Genomic DNA, 21,990 nt, shown 5'->3' on the forward strand with positions numbered 1-21,990 from the left:
AAATATTACATGAAACTGTTTACAAATATTAAAGCAATTACTTAATAAAACTCTTAACTAGATGGCGCCACCGTTCGTGTATCAATTAATATGGTAATCACGGTCCGATTAAGAAAGCACTGATATAGTATAATTTTATTAATGGTGCCACGCCTCGCTGACTGTGAACTTTATTTATGATCCAGTCCCTACGCGCATTTGCAAGTAAATGTTTTTATTTATACTTATAGGTGACGTGAACCAATGAGGAAGGCAGTTGAGTGTCGAAAGATATTCTATCAGATGGTAAATAACTCTGTTAGGAAACGGAGATTGCCACTTGAATTTGGACTGCAAGTTAATGAATTAAAATAAGTTTTAAAACGAACTACAATATTTACATATAGCCTAAGTGATCAAGAAGATTATTTACTATCATTCTATGATGTCATCCTTTGTAGATAAATTAACAATTGATTAATTAAAGATGCACAACGATCTTTCATATTTTTTTACACAGCTCCATTTAAGCCACTTAACAAAAAGTTACAAAACAGCACGTCACTAAAATTCAATAGGCACCAACATGGCAAGTGAAGCAACAAAAACGTCGTCTGATCTCATTCAAAATCCCACTGTTAATTACATAATTAACTAAAGCTAACTTCCGGCGTGTTCAAAGGTTCACATATTAGCGTGCATGACTGTACAATATAGTGCCCTTTCTTCCAAAGAGGGTATTATTATGTAATTGGGCACAAATGACGGGTTCGGTTCCCGGGCTATTAACTGCATGATATTATTAACACTTATTACTTTGGTATGTGAGGATTATTGTTCATCATTTGTAGCATGTGTTAAGTTCGATTTTGAAGACGTAAATTGCTACGTCTCCAAAAATTTTTCAAAAGGTCAAATCGTACCGAGGCCCAACAGGGCCATGGCCTGCCGAGGCTTCGGGATTATTCGAAAGAGTTACCGCGGCCCTGGTACATTAAAGGCATACGAAGGAACATGATGGCTATTAGTCAGTAAAAGTCTGACACTCCCTCACGCTGCTAACCCACAGCGGGCATTTGATGATTTCCCATCACAAAAAAAATAAGGTCCAAAATCGAACTCTTAAATTCGGAGTTAAATAAAGGAGGTAAAATTATACTAGTAAGTTGTAAACTTGTAAGTTCCACGGTGCCTTATGTTTCAGAGAACTGACGTAAAGATGAAGCGTGGAGATTCATATTAATCACCCGACTTGGTAATGCGTAAATTATTACTTCGCATACATAACAAATGACAAATGACGCCTGCAAGATATATTACCGAACAGACGAACTCTTTTACGAGGTACAAGAAAACATCCTACTAGAAGGTAAGTAAATAGGCACGTTGAATTTCTTACCATATGTATATATTCTTATGAGGATCATGTTGTAGAAAGGTATTGTGCAAGAATGTTGATGAATACAGAAGAATATAGCGTCTTATGAAACGATGGATGGATTGTGTGAAAGACAGTATGGCTGCGAAGAGTGTAATTTGTAAGATGACGTCAGATAGAAGGTTATGGAAGAAGAAGACATGCTGCGCAGATTCCAAATAACAAATTGAGACAAGGTTAAGAGAATGATGATGATTGATATGCAGAATATAGAATGACGTCCAAACAAGACTGTTTGTGATCAAATAAATGGAGTATATCCTGCAATATTCCTTATACAGGATGTAAGAACAATCTAAGACAAGTCTAAAATAACTTCAGCAATCCACATACAGCTGTGACCACCATACTCGTAAAAGGTCCAGATTATAAGGACATAACTGGTTACAACCACACGGTGCGTGGTCAGACACATATGAGGAGAGGGTATAATGAAACACTGGTAGGGTTGACACATGTTCTAAAACAAGTATTTATGAGAATAAAGCTTAACTAAACTTAACATCAACTGCAACTTTAACCTTAGTTATTTGATTCTTAAAATGTTAAATAATATTATCATTATTCTCTAGAACTTTGAATGATTTGAAAGTGATTGACTTTGATTAACTAAAGTTACAGGTGCAACACAATAATTAGTAGTCTCCAAAATCATCATAAATCTCTTGAATGACGATCTCTTGAATGCTACAGTAAAGTAAATATTATTCATTTGTAAATTCTATCCCAAACTCAAAAGTAACACTAAATTAAATAACCTTAAGACCTAGGACCTTAAACGTAAGACCCGCCCCTAGTCCATCAATTACCTAGGTTCTAGAACCTATGTATTCTTAATGAAATATTAATGCTCCGAGGTGCGCACGCGTCGCGCCCCGCCCCTCGTGACGTGGCCGGAGAAAGCGCCGCCAATTACACCGGGTATTGATCTATAGTGATTTGTCGGTATTTCTGGTCTAATGGTGACATAACCGTCACTTTACTGGTATTGACAAAGTTGTTAAATCAATATCTCAATGCTTTAGAAACAGTCAATAAGTTACTAATATAATTGGTTTACTAAGTTAGGAGCAATATGGACACGGTAGAGCACATCTTAAAGAAGTTTGAGAGTTAGTAATGCAACATGCAATTTAAAAAATCCCACTTGTTAATAATCATGTGAACTCCTGGAGGTAGATTGAGAGACTATGTAAAGAGATATTACTCTTCGTCAGAAGACCAGTCATCAAAAGGTAACTCAACCAAACGCAAACCTTAATATTAGTACATATTGTTTGAAAATTGTGTAAAAATTAACATAAAAGCATGCAGATTTAACCGACCACAAAAATGCAGATTCGATGGCACCCGTCTTCTCAGGCCTTAAATGCGAAAAACCTGGCACCTACACGACTAAAAAAGCTTTAGAACACAATCATCGTACATAGCACGACATGACGAGTGGACGTTACGCCGAGCTGTATAGAATTAATACATTCTTGCGCCCGCGCAGCAACAACGTAACCATCGGGAAACATCCCAGGAACGTTCTTAATAAGCTATTACGTTAGTGGGACAAGTCATAAAACATTTGGTACATATGTACAAACAAGTATGTAACTTGAATTGCTTAGGAGTTAAGTTGCACAGTTGCACCAAGAAATATGAAGTGAAAGCAAGGTTTATGTGCACTAAACTTCACCGTCTCGAGAGCCGTAAAGCTTTAAGTGCTGAGCCTTCAATTTTATTAGTTGTCAAGATGAGCTTTCTACCTTCCCCGAGCTTCTTGAAAAAAGCATTGGAATTTAACCAACTTGATGACTTGCTGTTAAAGAAAATTTGTATATTTCCTTAAAAGGGTATTTTATGACCTTCTAACAGCTTATAACTTAGACCACAACCAATACCTGTCTCAGGTACTATGGACCAGAGAACTTAGCCTCCGGCTATAGCTTGCACCACGCTGCGCGCACGCAACTATGTATCGATCCATTCTCTATACACTGCGTATTACTGCATAACGAAACATCCCACGTTTAATACACACACACCAATGGATGCATTCCCAATAAATATAGCCGAATAACAGTCGAAGATGAACTCATATAGTACCAGTTATATTTCAAGGAAGGAAAGTAAAACAATAGGAGCCTACAACAGGTTTTTCATAAGAAATACTTAAATATACCTAGGTACTTGTATAAGAGCTGCAATACACGACCATGTTCCAGTCGATCGACTTAAAAAGCCGATGTAAAAGAGATACATTGCATTAAGATAAGGCGTCGTTCGCGGGTTTTTATTTTTTTCGAGTGCTGATATGGGAATAAAAGAAGTGTATCAATGTAGATTTTATCAGATGCATATCTTTGGTAAGGCCGCCTACACAGCGGCGAACGTTTTCGACAGTTGTTTGAATGAAGTTGATTTTGATCCAAATACGAATAATTAATTGAAGATGAGTTTGTACTTATTTGTAGTGCCGGATCTTACTTAGAGGATGTTATAAGTTGGAATAGTAAAGCTTGCCTGAGATACAATAACATTCTATGTCTTCATTGAGCTGTAGAAAGTTTTACACAGAAATCATCAAAGCCTGTCAATTCATATTCACCGCTGCCGTCATATAACCCCGACTTTACAACCATCACAGCTCAAAGTTAGCCCGAGGCAAAGAAATCAAAAAAAATAGTTGTATAAAACTCTTAACTCCTATCTCTTAAATCTACCAGGTGCCAATTGAATGCAATACTAAGTATTCGTTGATGGAAAATAAAAGAGTGCCTGTCGTCGACTATAGTCCAAGTACTCGGGCCACTAATTGCGGTACATTATTACTTAATTAAGTTTTAAATAGGGATACACAGAGGTATGCAGGCCCCTGAGGCCTCTCAATACGGATTTCGCAGAAATGATCGGAACATTATTCTTCGTCACATTTGGAGATACTGCGTTCTTGGCACAATTATTATCATTTTTGTTTTTGAGAGAACCGTATGACAACCTGTCTTGTGTAGAAGTAAGTATAATTTCTGCTTCTGAGTTACAGATACCGTTAATATTTTGAAGTAAAACTAAACTGCATACAGTAAAATCCTGTAACTTAACATACCGAAAACTACACTATCCTAAGCCATCATTTAGTGACATGTTGTAATAGCAACTAAATAAAATAAAAGACAGACAAAGACACATGGTATGCGAGTGTAGATATTCCATAAATAAAATATATCCAGTCTATGCATTGTGGAGACTAGACTCACGTCGGACCATTAAAACATTCAGGACAACATGGTATAAGGCACATAAACGACAATAATAATTGATAAATATTATTATGGAACACGTCTTGGTATTTCATTGTTTTATCTAACGCGCGTGCGACGAAATAGGAAGACGCTTAAGTGCTAATGTCAAATGTCGATGTCTTTATCGTTTTTATAATAAATCAGCCTACACTAAGTCATATATTATTTTAGACATAAAAGAATGTCAACACATCATCATTCCCCCGTTCTTATCTCTTTCTGAAGATTTACCAAGTAACACTCTTTGCAGCTCTTATCATATCTTTCACACAATCCATCCATCGTTTAACGATAGCCAAGATCAATGAACAAAATAGTGTAACTCTTCAGCACGTAAATCAGATTGTAGCTAACAAATAATTCCAACTCTATAAACCTGTTCTTAAAAAACTTATTTATTAAAAAAAAAATGAAAGTTCAAGACATAAAGTTTATCCAGCAGTCACCAAAACTTCACACTTAAGTAAAATTTAACAACTTTAATATAATACGTACAGTTAGAGCGGTTTCAGTAAGTTATTGAACAACTGCATATTTTCGCGAAGGCGGGGTGCAGTGACATGCGTTGACGAATTGCACGGGGTCAGTGACCCGCGCCGGCTGCGTCTGCGCACGTCGAGCCATTCAGGACCAAACGATGGGATTTATGAAGAATGTTGCTAGTAACATAATGTTTTATACGTATTTGTATACGAGTGGGAGTTTAACTGTACTTTATTTAATAATGTTTCATGGAACTCTGAAAAGGCTTGGACGATGATGATGGAACTTTGTACATACCTTCATTTATTTGTACGTGGGATCGTAAATATTTCTTTGATGGCGATGTGTTGAGGTAATAAGTTAGTTTTGTAATAATTTCAGCATCTTCGTGGAGGAAAGCGGATGGTGGCGTAGAGAACTTTAGTCCATAAACTGTGTTTTAATATTTCGTCTAGCATTTTCCTTAAGAATATAGCAAGAATACCATACCGTCCTACAAAAGCTTATGCCAACACATCAACAATTATGTATTAATTTATAGTTTTACAGCTCTCACACATAGCAAAATTTTTAGTCGGCTGATAGTTTGATCGGGCTTATAAATGAGTATGGAGATGAATCAGTGAGCACATTACAACGATCAGATATCCGACTGGTACAAGTTAAAAAAAACAATCATCTCACAAACATACGTGTATCCAGTAAGCCATTAGAATTTAATTAATTAAAGTCCAAGCTCTCTAGAGCAACTTGTAAGATCTAGACTAGACACACATTACTGGCTAGACTCAGACCTTGCTACGTAAAGAATCTGACACGCTTTCTTACATTCCCAGATCGCATTGGAAACGATCTTCAAAGCATTTATCTAGTTTTCTTTTAAGATTAATTACTTCCAAGTGTATGTGTGAACGAGTTTTTGAATTGCCCGAATAATTATGTTCTGATATGGTACTAGATTTAACGATTGGTAAGTATTTTAATAATTAAGTTTTCAAACAAACCTCTAACTACGTAGGTATATGAAAATTTGTGTTCTATTTTGACCACGATTTGAATGTATGAACTCTATCTTTGTTTAATTTAATAAACGAAAAATCTATGAAATTATAGGGAAAGACTGAGGATGATAGTGTAATTTTCCAACAGTACCTAAGTGAAAGAATTTTTCAAATCAATTCAGTAGTTTCGAAGCTTTCAGAGTACAAACAAACAAACAAAAAAACCAGTAAAACTTTGCTACAGAACGCATCTGATTGCGTATCATTTACCTAACAAGGATAAATTACCTTCCGAATTTAGTGCCGACATTATTTCTAGTCACGCACAGTTTAATGGCAGCCAGTCTAGATTGGGTCACCAGTCTAGACAGTAGCCCAGTCTACCTGTATTTGTAAACCTACGTAGTTTTTAGGATTCAGTAAACATAGTGTAAAACGGGACTGTATCACTAACTCATCTATGTTCGTTAATCTTTCACCAGGCTGTCTTTTCTAAACCCTACCTACTTATTTACATCACATCTATTTAGATTTTTTACAGACGATGTATTTCTATTGCCACTAAGTATAACGACAAAGAAGTACTGAAAACTAGAATAAAATAAACATTTTAGGGTCCCACACAACAAACCTTCTTATTATCGATGGACTGGCGGAACCCTTCATGCGCAAGTCCGATTCGCACTTGACCAGTTTTTTTGTTTACCTAGCTATTTACGAGTAGGCCCTGTTATCGGCCATTTGTGGCACATTAGTCGAGATTGCGAATGTAACTGAACATGCTTTTAAATGCACCTGTTCCTGTGTTGTTTTTACCCAGCTGCCTAAAGGAGGGTTGGTATAAAGTCTTTACTAACATTATAAGGCTGAAGAGAAAACCTATGCGAAAATATATTGTAATATATTAAGGTCCGAATATATTGTGTATAGAAAAGTATGGAAGGAGAAAACGTGCTGCGCCGACCCCAAATAAAATTGAAATAAAGGCAGAAGGATGATGATAAGGCTGAAGAGTTTGGTTGATTATTTAAATTATCTCAGGAACTACTGGTCCGGTTATAAACATTCTCTCACTGTTAGATACCCCATTTATCGAGGGAGAGGTAAGGCTGTATATTTAAGTACTGATATAACTTGCTAACAAGGATCTGCGTATGCGCACCTATCGTTCAGCAAAACGGACGTTTGAATATTTAACAGTCATAAATTAAATCAGCTGTTTAATTTGATCGTGTCACAGCATCGAGTCTTCTTAATCATTTCTTAATGCTTGATTCTTTGAAATGAACTGTCTCCAACAAATCAACTTAAATAAAAACCGTTTATATTTTATACTAGCTGACCCGGCGAACTCCCTACCGCCTTTTCCTTATTTGCTCACCGTTTAAACCTACCCTGGACTACGACAAACATTTTAAAACCAAAATCAGCTCAATCGGCCCAGCCGTTCTCGAGTTTTAATCAGACTAACGAACAACAATTCATTTTTATTTATATAGATAGATACCTATGTACCTACTTCAAAAGTCTAAAAACTTTTTTTTTTAAACTTCGAGGACTCTTAACAAAAAATAACCCCAACGTCTTAATCCCCCTCCCCCATAGCAAATCCCATGTAATCCCGTGTCGATATCAGTTACTGTGGTGTGTAATATCAGCCGGTCACCGCACTCCTGCGCATGGGCCCACTTGTCTTATTGTTTCTGCGAGGCTTCCCAGATCAGGTGACTGCGGGCTCTTGTGGACTGATCAATAAGTTAAGATTGGTTTTTTAAGAAGGTTGGAAGCCTTGTGAAGTTTTGAGGGACATGGTTTCAATTGATTTTGAAGTTTTTTTAAATATTAACTTTCACTTATTTAACGAAACTCCATCATCATCCTCCGAGCCTTTTCCCAATCATGTTGGGGTCGGCTTCCAGTCTAACCGGATTCAGCTGAGTACCAGTGCTTTACAAGAAGCGACTGCCCTGCCTGACCTCCTCAACCCAGTTACCCGGGCAACCCGATACCCCTTGGTTAGACTGGTGTCAGACTAACGACTTTAACGAAACTTAATAGGTACTGTTATAATTTGGTATTTTAAATGTGTTCTACATTGATTTTAAATTAATTACCAATAAATGAGCCTCGAACCATTTTTTACTTTTTATGTGAAATCAAAACCATGTTCTTTCTTAAGCCCTTTATGTACCAAGACCGCGGTAACTCTTTCGAACAATCGGCAGGCTTTGATCCCTCAAGCATAGATTTAAGTTTTGGCTGAATAGAGGACTTTTTACTTAGGTTCATACCTACTAAATATGAAAGGGGAAAACTAAATATGAATTATGAAAGGGGTATATTTGCAGATTTTTTTCTTAAGTAACAGTTAACTCTCTTTTATCCACCAATGGTTCAATTGACACTTCGCACAAACCGTTCTAGCCGTAAGTTGTGAGTCCGAGCCCAGCTGAGCTCGGCTAAGGCTCGCCGCTGAGCCGGTTTACCGTAAAAAGGTATTTATTCCTCGATACCGATCGGCTTAGCCGGCGATTTATGTGCCCCAAGTTTATTGGTTAATAGACGATAGACTCTTATGTAAGTTTACGTAAGGAGTTTACTTACGGTAGCGGGGTAAGGAAACATTTCTTTTCTGTCGGGATTAAGTATTATTTTTGTCCACATTACATGTAGTTAAATTGTTAGCAAAACTGTTTATGTATGTACATTCTACGTATATCTTGGACACTAACGGCTAATGATAGGTGAAGGAAAACATCTCGAGGAAACCTGGACTATATAGGTACTCGTAGTCTGAAATCACTAACCCGCATTAAGCAAGCGTGGTGATTAAGACTCAATGCTTCTCTGTGTGAGAGTAGGCCTGTGCCCAGCAATGAAATAATTCCATAAAAAGGGTTTATGATGATAACGGACAACATCAAAATACTGCCACAAAAAATAACTTGAATTAATAAATATAAACTAGCTATTAATAGATAAATAATAAATAGCAAGAATCCTGTCGCACTGCAGTAATTTAAGGGCGGCGCGCACTCGCGACTATTAGGCCAATTACACACGAAACGATTACGCGACTGTCGGCACTGGGCACTGGGAACTGGGCAATGGGCGCCGACACTTTTATTTTCTACTATCCCTTTATGGATTACTATTTATAGGACTAGTTTTGTACACAGCGTATTCCTTCTACGAGATCTGCGGTTCTTTTGTTTTTTGTTGATGTAATTCAAAGTCACGTTTTGATAAAGTAGGACTCTATTTATAAAGAGTTGACGATCTTTTAATACAAAGTTTCGTCTGAACTAGAAACCTTAACAGAGGTGCTCTTGCACAATCCAAACTTTTAGTCGGCCCATAGTTTGTTTGGGCTCATAAATCAGTATGAAGATGAATGGTAGTACCTTTGCGTCATGAGCAGTTTGCCGGTATCAGACCGACTGAAAACGACTTGAATCAAAACTTTCTTAAATAAAAATGCATATTGAAGAAATAATCAAAGAGCTTCTATTATTTATTATTTAGAACTACTTTCACGTATTCTTTAACTTAAAGACATCTGCGTTTATCTTAAGTGATATCTATGATAAGCCCAAGTCACGCCAGCGATGCCGTGGGCTAACTACCTCAACAGACTACCCACTACCCTAGTTTCTGTTTCCCCATTCTATCAATAAACTATAAAGAACATTTATCGGATAATTTGTTTATTTTTAGAACCCCCGCGGCCATGGAACTGTCGAGGTTATCTCGATCGACGGTCACGCGATTTCCATCGATTATTTCGTGCTTTTTAGTCTTATTTTTATTTCGTAAACAGGTGTTTTGGATCGTGATTTTATGGTGAATCTCGACCTGTAAACGGTATTAAAATTGTGATTTCTGATACAGTTTTAACAGATATTGGTAGCTTTCGTCGTCATTTTCTGAAAAAGCTCTGCCATCTGTAGAGGTATCTATTACATGTATGTAATTTATTAATCTAGAAAGGTAAAAAGGTAAAAAGAGCACCGCTTCAGAGATTGGTTCAGGTTTACAATGGTAACTTTAACGATGTTGATGTATTTGCCCTAACAAAAATAAATTTAAAAACCAAATAATCAAGCGCCTTGCCGAAAGTTACTGATTATTGTGTTCTACGCGCGTAAGCTTGAACTTTTGCATTTAACATCAGTTGTCATCAATATTGTTGAAGTTAACGAGAAGAAATTGTATTGTATCTCTTTTATATTGTTTCATCTAACTGTATCTTTTTCTAAATAGTAATATGTGGAAACGTAGTGGATTGTACATTTAGTAATAGTTTGTGTAATTTAGAAATAATAAGAAATGTATGATTGTTTGTTTCCCAAATAAAATAAAATAAAATATAAGTCGTGGTGGCCTAGTGGGTAAAGGACCAACCTCAAGTATGAGGGCGCGGGGTCGATCCCAGGTCAGGCAAGTACCAATGCAACTTTTCTAAGTTTGTATGTACTTTCTAAGTATATCTTAGACACCATTGACTGTGTTTCGGATGGCACGTTAAACTGTAGGTCCCGGCTGTCAGTGAACATCCTTGGCAGTCGTTACGGGTAGTCAGAAGCCAGAAAGTCTGACACCAGTCTAACCAAGGGGTATCGGGTTGCCCGGGTTACTGGGTTGAGGAGGTCAGATAGGCAGTCGCTTCTTGTAAAGCACTGGTATTCAGCTGAATCCGGTTAGACTGGAAGCCGACCCCAACGTGATTGGGAAAAGGCTCGGAGGATGATGAAAATAAAAGTAGATGATAAATCAATGAATGGACTGATTTAGACAAATAATCGAGTTAGGCAATGCGACTGGCAACTTATCATCCAGATGCGGGAAGTAGATCCCCCGGGTCGTGTACAAAAAATAAGGAATGCTCAATTCAGTACATTCCAGACAGCTTCCTACTTAAACACCTACTGACCTACCATAGATTTTGTCACCAAACGAGTCAATTACGGCAATGTCAACAACATACTCGCCTGCCCTTTGCCCTAACCTTTCGTAGGGGCGTGGCATTAACGTCGGCGAGGTATGTGACCTTACGGCGCAGACGCAACCAATCACGACACCTGTCATTATCGCTTTCCGTTTTTATTGGCATATTTACATAATTAACGCAAGAGATCTTTAATTTATAGTCTTACTTTTTTGGCATTTACAGAGTTTGAAAGATATCTCTTGAAGGGTATTTAATTATCGTTTGTAAACTGTGATTGATGACAATCGTTATAAAATTATCTGTCTGATGTTGGCATATCTGTACCAAAAATTAAAAGGACGCCTGTTTAATTCATTTCAAGATTTTTGTGAAAGCTGAATGGTTATCCCTTTTGAAATCATTAAAAACAAAGCCATCCAGAAAAAAAAATTAGCGAGCCCCCATCACCTCTTTTGCCATTCGACATAAATCAACTCGGGAGTCATGCGGCTTTCAGACTTATTCAGTCATAAAAATCAGCAGTCGCGGTCTGAGAGCGTCAAGTAAAAAGAGTATAGTGGCGCCCCGTGGTGCCGCTTGCTAATTTATCGTTGTTCGGTAGATGCTGAGTCGTACCGTGGCGTACCGCCCGGGTAGGTAGGTAGTTCTAATTAGATCCACGTTGTATAACTGGGGTTACTTAAGTAAGATTTTATGGTAATTTCTTCGATGCTTTTTTGTTTTTTTTATTTTTATTTTGGGAGCCCATAACATATACATACCTAACTTGGGTTATTCTTTTCTTATCATTGTCCACATTTGGAAGGTTTAAAGCCACGCTCATGTTGAGTATTTTTTTTCTGCAAATTGTAACTTTCCATTTAGCAAATTGAATAGACGCACAGTACAATGAAACCGCTGCCTAAGAATGCCTTCCCTATTTATTACATTACAAATACATTGAATTTTAGTTTCGTTAGACTGAAAGGAAAAGGCTCGGGAGATGATGAAACACATTGAATTTTCGCCCAAAACTTTTCTACATTTGCAAAAAAAGCCTTGTCACGTGTCACAATGTTCCGTTTTACTTCGTCAGTTAGACACGAGCGGTACGGCACGGTACGGTACTGTACGGTACGACTGCGGGCAATAAATTGGTGACGCACGCGGTAACCTCTGCCCTTTATCATCAGCTCGACCAATTGGGATTGGTACTGGCTGATGTGTTTCTTTTTATTTGCAAGTATGTATACCGTTGTAGCTTTTGTTTTGGTAACAGCATATTGGGTAAAGCATGATGTTTGGACTAAAACAGGAAGGTAATTTTAAAATCAGCTTGTAATTTCAAAATAGTTACTTAACTCTTTTATTTATTTCAATGAGTTTGTGTATGCCAAATTACGTTTAGGTTAACTGATGTACTTTGTTAATACATAAATCTATCTGTGTAGCTTTATAAGCTTCCACGTCGACAGTTAATACCTACAGGCTTAATAATATACCTCTCCCTTACACGCTGACACTGGCAAAACTTAAACAGTTTAACGGCCGTTCCCAATACACAATCTGTTGTTTTGCTTACTCTGATAGGAATTTGACATTATTTGTGCTATCTCTAAATCTATCTAAATAATTCTAATTCAACACGTATTTAGAATATTAGGAACAGCCGTAAAACGGTTCTGTGGTCATACACCCATAGATACCGCCTGCACTTAACTTCTAGCTACATCTAGCGTCATTTGCGTAGCTCAGCTTTTGTCTGCCAAACGGTCTGGTGTTCTACCGCATCGTTAAACCATTCAAATGATAGCTTTCTCCGTAATCGATGGACTGCGCTCATTACAGCCACCATTGTTCTGTGAAATTACTAACAGTATCTCGCGACGGTGGTAATGGCCGACTTTATATTCAAATTGTGGGGAAAATGCCCGCGGGAACTGCCAAATAGGCTGCTACAGATTTATTGCTGCGTGTATTTGAAGACAAGTTGGAAAGTTAGCCGTAAATTATTTGTAGGTCCATAAATTTTGAGCTGTCAAAAATGACAATCTCAATTATTATTGTAAATAGAAACTTTAAAGCTTTCGTTTATGCGTTTCCCCGACTTTCCCTCAGTTTTGTTCGCTTCGCACATGGATTTTGCTTTAGAAATAAATTATCTACTATTATTACTCAAGTGAAAAGTACATGCCACAATTCAACTTTGTGGCAAATTCCTCCTTAATCTTATCAGTAGGTAGGTAGTAATTCATACTTCTATCGTAAACATTTTCCATTCCTAGCATTAACGAAAAAAACATACTCATAAATTAAGCACTAAACATAAGTCGGTTAAAAAGAAGGACACAAAATATTATGATAATATAATATCAGCTAGGTATAGGAACGCAATTAATTAGTATAGAATTAAAACTAACAATAAAATTCGCAATTCAACCCATTTTCAAACCGTCTAATTTCAAAACGAACAGTCTTAAAACAAGCTATAAAATATCGCTCGCTTGAAGATCATAATCCGGGATGATTTCTCAATACCCGGTCGATAATACGTTTCATGTTTTAAGACCACCATTAATGTTTATAGTGAATTATTACCAAAGAGGTTGTACACTAATGAAGTCTTATGGGATGCCGTGGATATTAATGGGTATTTCGGTCCAATATTGTGGATCATGGCGCATTTTTTTACGGAAAATATGTAGAACTTGTGGATGGTATGCCTTTGTGTGCAGAGGGAAGAATTTGTGGGGGTTATTTTAAGGAGTATGTAGGTACCTATCGATTGGTTTGGATTATGAGTTCATTAATGATATCTTGCATGTTAAGATTTCTTTCTTTCTGTATATCTTTTTACACAGTCCATTGGTTAATGAAGCGAATGAGCACTGCTGTCAGTTTAGGGATTTATCCACCCTTGTCCTTTAAAATATAAGCTATGATGATTTCCTCTATATACATATATTAAAGTACCTAACAACTTTAGCTTAATCTGCCTCCTAAGTAACTAAACAAAAAATTGAAAACCACAAACAAAATTGTCTCCCACTCATCCAACTTCAAAGCTCACCCATTCATTACCAATCTCTTGTATCAACGACCAAAATAAACCACAAACACACCATAGGAATGGGTACCTAACTTACTAACTCCAGTATCAGTTACTCACGGTGGCTCGGTTGTCCGACAGGTGTGAATACCGATAGTAAGTTATAATACCGCAGTAGTGTAGCTTGTAAACTTTATACTGTACGCTCATTAATGCTAGTGCCTATTAAAATTATTATGTGTAGAAGTGTAATGTAGTTAGGATAGGTTACATTCATTAACTTAATAAGTAAGCTGTAAAAGAGTCCTGAAAACCAGAAGTTGTCAAAGGTCTTTTGTGCATTCTTTTCGTAGATCTCTCTCCACTCCTGGATAACATGAATATTCAATATTCATATATCAATCAGATATTTTTTTTAAAATTCTGGGTTTAAGAGAAACATGTGTGCCAACAAAACGCTTTCAGTAGATAATATCCAAGAGGTAGGTGTTATAAATTTCTACATAGTGTTTATTACTTGACGATAGATGACTTGACGAGGAAATCTTTATGATCTCATTTTAAGACAGATGTTTCGTAGTTAAACGTGTCTTGTAAATAGATCATTGGCATCATAGGCGCAACTTCATAGCTATTTCTTCTCAATCAGGGATGCTAATCAGACACTTAGCTTTTAAACATTTCTACTAAACGTCTGACTGCTTGCTTGATCGAAATTTCAACATGCCCATATCAACCATAATAAGAGGGAACCAAAAGTATGTGTCAATAACGAGGAAAGTAGTTTATCTTTCGTATCGATACTTTGGAAGCCCATTCCGATTTATCAGATCAGAAGTTCTGGTTTAATTAGATAAACTTTTAAATAAATTGTTTTCTCTATCTTTCTACTCAAATCGTAAAAAGAAACTATAGCTAACTAGTAGGTACTGTAACGGAACGTTACATGATTTGTAAATGCTAGTCTTTGTTTGTGCGCGGGTTAGGAACGCGCGGAATGAACGGAACGAAGGGTTTTGATCGATGCAGCCGCGGGCGTGAGCGCAGCGCCGGATTGACATTCGCTCGCTGGTCGCTTCTAGACTGGTGTGTGCGTTGACCTCCTACCAAATTCCGTCGTGGCAAGCGCCCTAGCAGACACGGCCGTTTAATTTTGAAAATTAATTTTATTAAATCAAGTGATTCAGTATATTTGTTGTGTGGAAATCCCGAATTAGGGTAAGTTTTGAATAGCACACGAATTCATATCATTCATGCAGTTATTTCCAGCTTTGTGCTTCACTTTGTCTTTATTTGCAGCTTTTCATATTTCAATTTGTATTTCTGTGTACCGCTGTGCTTATTCTTGCCGTATTGCTAGTTTTAGATGGCTTAATCTACAAGTTATAGCTGGCAATAGTTAAGAAAAGCATTAGCAAATTACAAAAAATGTTGCGTCATTCTAAATTCGAAGTACCTTCAAGTGTTAATAATTTTTTCCAAATTAATATTTTAAATAATTTTTTTACTTTTGTAACTGCCATAACTGTTAATTCTGTTTAATTATATTTTCTTTTCTTTTTTTTAACTGTTAATCAACTCAACGGTTAATTCTGTTTAATCTATTTTCTTTTCTTTTTGTTTTGTAAACTCCGTTCTGTAGTACCGCCACGTCAATGCTACTACATTTAGATAGGTAACTCATCCTAATTGTCGTCGGTGGTGCTCCAGCACGGAAGTTATTAGGCCGAGTTCTGATTAGCTCGAACGGTGATTCCAGGTTTTTCCACCCGATTATAAGACGCCAGCAGCAGCAGCCTCGTGTTCGGGTTGTTACGAGCCGAGGTCTCGCCGACGCGACAGCTTCGTGCAGCACCGCGTGCACGTCAGCACCGTCTCCATCCCTGTGACGTCACCGTACAGCACCGCAGTACATCTCGGCCTACTTCCATCTCCGGCCAGCAGCGTGATTTCGCCGCCACTACAGGGGAGTACCTATCCCTGCAGAAGTGACTTCAGACAAAGTTATACTCACGACCCACAAATCAAATCTTTGTGTGCCTCCGGCTGTGGTTTTTTATACATTATACATTGTTTTTAAAGGTACACACCCGTTTTTTTATTTCTATCACCTCGTAGGTGGGAATCAAACGGGTGGAGGTTACACTGGCGCCCAACGTGGGGCCCGAACCCACGACCCTGAGATTAAGAGTCTCATGCTCTACCGACTGAGCTAGCCGGGCTAAAATATGATGGCAAGTCTTGCGTGCGTGCTTTTATCCAGCGAGTCAACGAATTTAGTGTTGCTCGTAATATTACAAACGCAAAGTTGTTAGCATTTGCGACGGAAATTTTTGTGGACGATGCACTCCACTGGTTTAGAAGCGTGAAACAACAGGTGTCTTCTTGGGATGAACTTGTTGTCCTTCTACAACAGGATTTCGATAAAGCGGATTACGATTACCTTTTACTTTCTGAGATTCGGTCTAGGACTCAGGGGGCCAAGGAAAACATAACCATATACCTATCTATTATTTCAGGAATGTTTTCACGCTTGTCGAGGTCTTTAGTAGAGGAGGATAAATTAGAAATAATTTTACATAACATTAGACCGTGTTATGCTAGCACTCTGGCCTCTGCATCTCAGATCACTTCGATTGACCAGTTACGAATTCTTTGTAGGAACTACGAAAACGTGCAATCACGCATGGCACAGTTTCGAGAACCTTCCGCTGCCACTTCTGATACGTTAGCACCTGAGTTCGCGTACAAACAAAGAACTGATTTAGCCTCCAAACAAAATTATAATAGTAACAATAAAATAGAGTTCAATAAAAACAATTCGAATAATAATAAACAAAATTTTAATAATAATGTCAATGAAAAATATTTACATGCCTTAAATGCTGATTCAGCCCCTGGTGCAAAATTGCCGTATTGTCCTAGATGCCGTAATAATTCGCATAGCCTCAGGGATTGTCAAAATAAAGAGATCATGTGTTTTAAGTGTGGTCACAAGGGTGTCAAGAAACCAGATTGCCCAAATTGTAACAAAGCTCAAATTTCAAAAAACTAAGTATGCAGAATTGTCTCGAGTCAGCCTCGTTAGCAGGTCGCTTTGATAAAGAGGATTGGGACAATTGGTTGAAAACAATTAAGTTGTTTTTCAACAGTTATAAAATTTCATCAATTCTGCATACTAAGCCTTTGGGTGATTCGCGACCATATGTTAATATTAAAATTAACGACATCACAGCTTCTGGCCTCCTGGACTCCGGGGCAGCTATTACAATATTAGGGAATAATTCCCATGACACGTTACTCAGTCGTGGGCTTAAACTATGTACTGATGATACACCTTCGATAGTAGCTGCAGGTGGTCAGATACTTAAGAGTATTGGCTATATAAATATTCCAGTGCACTTGGAGGACCAATTTCACATTATTAAATCTTATGTAGTTCCAGAAGTTCAATCATCGCTTATTCTAGGTATTGACTTCTGGCGCGCTTTTCATTTGTGTCCGAAATATTTAGGTTCTGTCGATTTTTCAAATAATTCATTAGTGGATTTAAATAGTAATAATCATACAACTTTTATTCAATCTTATGACAGTTTAGATGAGTCTCAGCGTGCTATTGCTGATAACGGTTGAGCAATTTAGGGACATTTCATATGAGATTAAAGGCTTAGGACGTACGCACCTTTTAACCCATCGCATCGATACTGGCGATTCTCCTCCAATTCGACAGAGATATTATAGGCTTTCTCCTGAGAAGCAGAAAATTCTTGTCGAACAGGTGGATGAGATGTTGAAACTAGATGTGGTGGAGTACTGCGAAAGCGCCTGGCAGTCTCCGGTTCTCCTCGTCACTAAGAAGAATGGTCAGCCTCGTTTTTGTCTCGATAGCAGGAAGTTAAATTCAGTTACAAAGCGAGTTGCCTACAACTTGCCATACATTGCCGAAATTCTGGATAATCTGCGCGACGCTCGTTTTCTTACTAGTTTAGATTTATCCAAGGCTTTCTGGCAGATTCCGATAGCGGAGGAGGACAGGGATAAGACGGCTTTCTACGTCCCAGGTCGAGGAACTCTTAGGTTTAAAACGACGGCCTTTGGGTTGACAAATGCTCCCGCTACACAGCAGCGTCTTGTGGATAAGCTACTAGGTAACATAGATCATCGAATATTTGCTTATCTAGATGATATAATTATTGTTAGTAACAGCTTTGAGGAGCATGTTTCCCTTCTACTTCGCGTTTTGGATAAATTACGTAAAGCAGGCCTCACCGTTAACTTGAGTAAGTGTGAGTTTTTTCGAAGTCAACTTAAGTATTTAGGTTACGTAGTTGATGCGAATGGGCTGCGAACCGATCCAGAAAAGGTCGAAGCCATTCTCAATTACCCAACTCCTAGTAATCGCAAGGAGCTAAAGCGATTTCTAGGCACAGCTACTTGGTATCGTAGGTTCGTTCCCAACTTTAGTACAATTGCAGGGCCACTCAACAAGTTGACTTCCAACAAAAAGAACACTCCACCGTTCAAGTGGACTGATGAGGCAGAAATCGCATTTAAAAAACTGAAAGAATGCTTAGTTTCTGCGCCCGTTCTTTCCTGCCCCGATTACAATCTTCCTTTTGAGGTGCATACGGATGCAAGTAACTATGGGATAGGCGGTATGCTCACGCAATCTATTAACGGGAAAGAGCACCCCATAGCTTACATGAGCAAATCACTCACGGCGGCAGAAAAGAACTACAGCATAACGGAGCGGGAGACGCTGGCAGTTCTCGTGGCATTAGAGCATTGGCGATGTTATTTGGAGAATGGGAAGGTTTTCACTGTGTACACAGACCATAGTGCGTTAAAGTGGTTCCTTTCATTAAATAACCCTACGGGAAGGCTCGCACGTTGGGGGTGCGTTTGTCTTCATTTAATTTTGATATAAAGCACCGTCGAGGTGTCGACAACATCATCCCGGATGCGTTGTCTAGAGCTGTTCCTGTTTCTTCAGTGGTTACTGCTAATTCATTCGCGACTTCTAGTGATGCTTGGTATACCAACATTTATAATAACTGTGTCACAAAACCTGAAAATTTTCCCAATTTCCAAATTAAGAACGGCACTCTCTTCCGTCTTAGTAAGAATAAGTGCTTGCTTACTAATGAATTTTCTTGGAAGGAAGTCGTTCCATCTGAGCTCAGGGAGAAGGCTATCGCGGATAATCACGACGAACCAACTGCAGGTCATTTGGGCATTTTTAAAACCTACAAGCGCGTTGCTCTCAGATATTACTGGCCGGGTATGCATCGAGATGTAGCAAAATACGTTGGTTCTTGTAGCACTTGTTTACAATATAAAGCTCAGAACCATGCTACTCTTGGTGAGATGGGACGCCCAAAGCAATGTTCTCGCCCTTACCAAATGATTTCGGTTGACTTAATGGGACCTCTTCCTACCACACGGAAACAAAATAGCTACATACTAGTGGTGACTTGTTGCTTTTCAAAATATTGTCACATCTTCCCAATTAAAAAAGCCACTTCTCAAATCATAGTTAAAATTATGGAAGAACACATATTCCTTGTTCATGGTGTTCCTCAAAGTATTTTCATGGATAATGGTACCCAATTTATTAGCGGTCATACTCAAGATCTGTTTAGGGAATATAAAATACCGAACGTTTTTCTTACACCCAAGTATACCCCCCAAGTTAACACTGTTGAGCGGTATAATAAAACAATAATTACTTGCATTTCAACTTTCGTGGATGGTGATCATCGAACATGGGACTTGTTTATTCCAAAAGTTCAATTTGCAATAAATAATTCGGTCAACGAAGCCACCGGATTTACACCTTCATTTCTAGTTTTTGGACGAGAAATAGTATTATGTGGTTCGCATTATACAGATACGGACTTGGGTGATGAGGTTCTATTTCTTCCTCGCGATGTATATGCGGAGAACCTTGGATGCCTAAGTTCTATCTTTGATCAAGTCCAAAAATCCTTGTATCACGCTCATGCAAAAAATACGTCGTATTATAATTTAAGACGTAAATCTTTTGAATTCAATATTGGTGATATAGTGTATAAACGTGCTTACGTTCTGAGCGATAAGGATAAGCACTTTAGTAAGAAGTTGGCTCCCAAATACATTAAATGCCGGGTCATTCAAAAGCTGTCACCACTTGTATATGTCTTGGAAGACATGTCCGGTAAAAATTTAGGGTCTTGGCATATTAAGGACTTGAAAATTTCTACCTTAAAATAAACACGATCTTTGTTACGTTTCCCCTTTCACTATTAAACTTTTAAGATCTGTTACCAAAGTTAGTGACGACTAATAGTCGCTTGATTTTTTTGGTATGGTAGGACACGTCGCATGATTATAATATCGTGTGATGTCTGGTATGATTGGTTTTGAGAGATGAGGCATGATTGAAATGAAAGTATGAATAAAAGGATATTGTAACGAGTTTGTCATGCGGATTTTATTTTTAAAATAAAATCCTTATGAGGGACCGGGGGTAATGTAACGGAACGTTACATGATTTGTAAATGCTAGTCTTTGTTTGTGCGCGGGTTAGGAACGCGCGGAATGAACGGAACGAAGGGTTTTGATCGATGCAGCCGCGGGCGTGAGCGCAGCGCCGGATTGACATTCGCTCGCTGGTCGCTTCTAGACTGGTGTGTGCGTTGACCTCCTACCAAATTCCGTCGTGGCAAGCGCCCTAGCAGACACGGCCGTTTAATTTTGAAAATTAATTTTATTAAATCAAGTGATTCAGTATATTTGTTGTGTGGAAATCCCGAATTAGGGTAAGTTTTGAATAGCACACGAATTCATATCATTCATGCAGTTATTTCCAGCTTTGTGCTTCACTTTGTCTTTATTTGCAGCTTTTCATATTTCAATTTGTATTTCTGTGTACCGCTGTGCTTATTCTTGCCGTATTGCTAGTTTTAGATGGCTTAATCTACAAGTTATAGCTGGCAATAGTTAAGAAAAGCATTAGCAAATTACAAAAAATGTTGCGTCATTCTAAATTCGAAGTACCTTCAAGTGTTAATAATTTTTTCCAAATTAATATTTTAAATAATTTTTTTACTTTTGTAACTGCCATAACTGTTAATTCTGTTTAATTATATTTTCTTTTCTTTTTTTTAACTGTTAATCAACTCAACGGTTAATTCTGTTTAATCTATTTTCTTTTCTTTTTGTTTTGTAAACTCCGTTCTGTAGTACCGCCACGTCAATGCTACTACATTTAGATAGGTAACTCATCCTAATTGTCGTCGGTGGTGCTCCAGCACGGAAGTTATTAGGCCGAGTTCTGATTAGCTCGAACGGTGATTCCAGGTTTTTCCACCCGATTATAAGACGCCAGCAGCAGCAGCCTCGTGTTCGGGTTGTTACGAGCCGAGGTCTCGCCGACGCGACAGCTTCGTGCAGCACCGCGTGCACGTCAGCACCGTCAAAGTCAAAGTCAAAGTCAAAAACGTTTATTGAAAATAGGCTAGTTTCTAGCACTTTTTCACGTCAAGTAATACATAAGGACAGCACCCCCAAAACGCCCCCCTTTCACCACTTCCTAGTGTTATGGCTGGGAAGAAGAAGTGGTGAAGAACAAACTTCCCAGCAACACAGCTGTCTATTACAATTAAATATAATTAAATTACAATTATATAATTCAACATGTTTTCAAATTATAGTCACAAAAAAATATATATAAAAAACACTTGTTGTCCACTTCAGAGCTGCCATCTGCGCGTATCTGTGAAATAATCATTAATGTTATAATAAGCCTTTTTAATCAGAATATCCTTAATTTTGATTTT

General features: G+C 37.9%; 1 protein-coding gene and 1 non-coding gene across 2 annotated transcripts in view; both read right to left on the bottom strand.

The window, feature by feature from the left end:
• The window catches only part of Dgo (diego), a 104,429-nt gene that overhangs the window by 71,362 nt on the left and 11,077 nt on the right, over positions 1-21,990 (bottom strand). The gene's annotated exons all lie outside the window — the stretch shown is intronic.
• Trnak-cuu (transfer RNA lysine (anticodon CUU)) lies at positions 16,320-16,392 on the bottom strand. Its single transcript has one exon. It is a non-coding gene; the product is annotated as a tRNA-Lys (tRNA).

This window comes from Helicoverpa armigera, chromosome 18 (genome assembly GCF_030705265.1).
Source record: "Helicoverpa armigera isolate CAAS_96S chromosome 18, ASM3070526v1, whole genome shotgun sequence".
Classification (NCBI taxonomy): Eukaryota; Metazoa; Arthropoda; class Insecta; order Lepidoptera; family Noctuidae; genus Helicoverpa; species Helicoverpa armigera.